This window comes from Spinacia oleracea, chromosome 5, assembly GCF_020520425.1.
Source record: "Spinacia oleracea cultivar Varoflay chromosome 5, BTI_SOV_V1, whole genome shotgun sequence".
NCBI lineage: Eukaryota > Viridiplantae > Streptophyta > Magnoliopsida > Caryophyllales > Amaranthaceae > Spinacia > Spinacia oleracea.
Window position 1 is genome coordinate 84,156,129 of NC_079491.1, and position 3,085 is coordinate 84,159,213.

Consider the following 3,085-nt stretch of genomic DNA (forward strand, 5'->3'; position numbering starts at 1 on the left):
TCCGATTCCGGTAATATTTCCGATTCTGACAATATTTCCGTTTCCGGCAATATTTCCGATTCTGGTAATATTTCCATTTCCAATAATATTTTCCGATACGTACCATGTTTCCGTTTCCGGCAACATCTACGACTTGGATAATATTCATATTTCCGATACGATCCATATTTCCGTTTCCGGCAATATCATCGTTTCCGGAGTATTCATTTCTTGCCTGTGACGATCTTAGCTCCCACTGAAACCAAGATCCGTCGGTTCCGAATATTCATAGATGGAGTATTTAATGCCATTAAATACTTGATCCGTTTACGTACTATTTGTGTGACCCTACGGGTTCAGTCAAGAGTAAGCTGTGGATTAATATCATTAATTCCACTTGAACTGAAGCGGCCTCTAGCTAGGCATTCAGCTCACTTGATCTCACTGAATTATTAACTTGTTAATTAATACTGAACCGCATTTATTAGACTTAACATAGAATGCATACTTGGACCAAGGGCATTATTTCCTTCAGTCTCCCACTTGTCCTTAGGGACAAGTGTGCATTTCCTAATTCCTTTGTCGCTCGATGCTTGCTCTTGAACATAAGGTAAGAGTTGTCATCCTTATTATGTCCAGAGGTGTTCCTCGGTTTCAGAGTTCAACTGATCAAATAAACAGATAATCATAGCCTATGATTCATCCGAGCACGGCCATGCATTTCACAGTTTCTAGCTCTCCGAGTGGCCTTGTACAACTTTTAAGCATCTCATCCCGATTTATGGGAGGACAATCCCAATCTTGCGATCTTGAGATTAGACTTCGTTTGATAGGTGATTACCTGAGCGTTGCCTTTATAGCCTCCTTTTACGGTGCGACGGTTGGTCAACGTCAAAGTAACCAGTTCTCAAACAAGTAATCTCAAATCACTCAGGTATTGAGGATTTAGTGTCTAATAATTTAATGAAATTTACTTATGACAGACTTTCATCTCTTACAGTAAAGTTTCATAGGTCTTGTCCGATACTAGTCTTCCCAAAGTAAGTATCTATGCAAATGATTATGACATTGCCATGTCCACATAGTTCAAGAAACAGAACTACTAGTCATCTTGCATTCTAATCGTCTAACGTTTTCTATGCGTCCAATTCTATAGAAAACTCCGACTAGGGACCATTTTCAACCTTTGACATTCAAGTTCACTTGATAGACATTTCTTAGTCACAGGACTGGTCCTGACAGTCTATCTTGAATACATCGTCAAGTTGAAGGGACTCATCATTTAATAAACCACAAATTAAATGGAAAAATGAATTCCTTTCATTTATTGTGAATGATTAACCAATAATGTTTTACAAAGATTTAAACTCTAAAACTTTAAAACATTAAACAGAGACATCAAAGCCATTCTCCAATATGCTTGATTCCCATAGCTGCAGTGTGCGAGTTGTGCTTCGCTTGCGGCAGAGGTTTAGTTAATGGATCTGATATGTTGTCATCAGTTCCAATTTTGCTTATCTCGACTTCTTTTCTTTCAACGAACTCTCGTAGAAGGTGAAATCTACGAAGTACATGCTTGACTCTCTGGTGGTGTCTAGGCTCTTTTGCCTGTGCAATAGCTCCGTTATTATCACAATACAGGGCTATTGGTCCTTTAATGGAGGGGACTACACCAAGTTCTCCTATGAACTTCCTTAGCCATATAGCTTCCTTTGCTGCTTCATGTGCAGCAATGTACTCCGCTTCAGTTGTAGAATCCGCAATGGTGCTTTGCTTAGCACTTTTCCAGCTTACTGCTCCTCCGTTGAGGCAGAAGACAAACCCAGACTGTGATCTGAAATCATCTTTGTCGGTTTGGAAACTTGCGTCCGTATAGCCTTTAACAATTAATTCATCATCTCCACCATAGACCAGGAAGTCATCTTTGTGCCTTTTCAGGTACTTCAGAATATTCTTGGCAGCAGTCCAATGCGCCTCTCCTGGGTCTGACTGGTATCTGCTCGTAGCACTGAGTGCGTACGCAACATCCGGGCGTGTACATATCATAGCATACATTATTGAACCAATTAATGATGCATATGGAATCCCATTCATTCGTCTACGCTCATCAAGTGTTTTTGGGCACTGAGTCTTGCTTAGAGTCATTCCATGAGACATGGGTAGGTAGCCTCGCTTGGAGTCCGCCATCTTGAACCTATCAAGCATCTTATTGATATAAGTGCTTTGACTAAGTCCAATCATCTTTTTAGATCTATCTCTGTAAATCTTGATGCCCAATATGTACTGTGCTTCTCCTAGATCCTTCATCGAAAAACATTTCCCAAGCCAAATCTTGACAGAGTTCAACATAGGAATGTCATTTCCGATAAGCAATATGTCGTCGACATATAATACTAGGAAAGCAATTTTGCTCCCACTGACCTTCTTGTATACACAAGATTCGTCCGCGTTCATCAAAACGTATATTCCAGCTCCTGGATGCCTGCTTCAATCCGTAGATTGATTTCTTTAGCTTGCATACCTTTTTAGCATTCTTTGGATCCTCAAAACCTTCAGGCTGTGTCATAAACACAGTTTCTGTTAAAACGCCGTTTAAGAAAGCAGTTTTGACATCCATCTGCCATATTTCGTAATCGTAATATGCAGCGATTGCTAACATTATTCGAATAGACTTTAGCATTGCAACTGGTGAAAAAGTTTCATCGTAATCCACACCGTGGACTTGCCTGTAACCTTTTGCAACCAATCTAGCTTTGAAAACTTCAAGTTTCCCATCCTTGTCCTTTTTCAGTTTGAAAACCCATTTGCTTCCAATGGCTTGGTAGCCATCTGGCAAATCGACCAAATCCCATACTTGGTTTTCAGACATGGAGTCTAATTCAGATTGCATGGCTTCTTGCCATTGCTTGGAGCTAGGGCTCGTCATAGCTTGCTTGTAAGTCGCAGGTTCATCACTTTCAAGTAATAGAACGTCATAGCTCTCGTTCGTCAAAATACCTAAGTACCTTTCCGGTTGAGATCTATATCTTTGCGATCTACGCGGGGTAACATTTCTAGATTGACCATGATTCTCACCAGATTCTTCTAAAGATCTCTGAGTTTCATC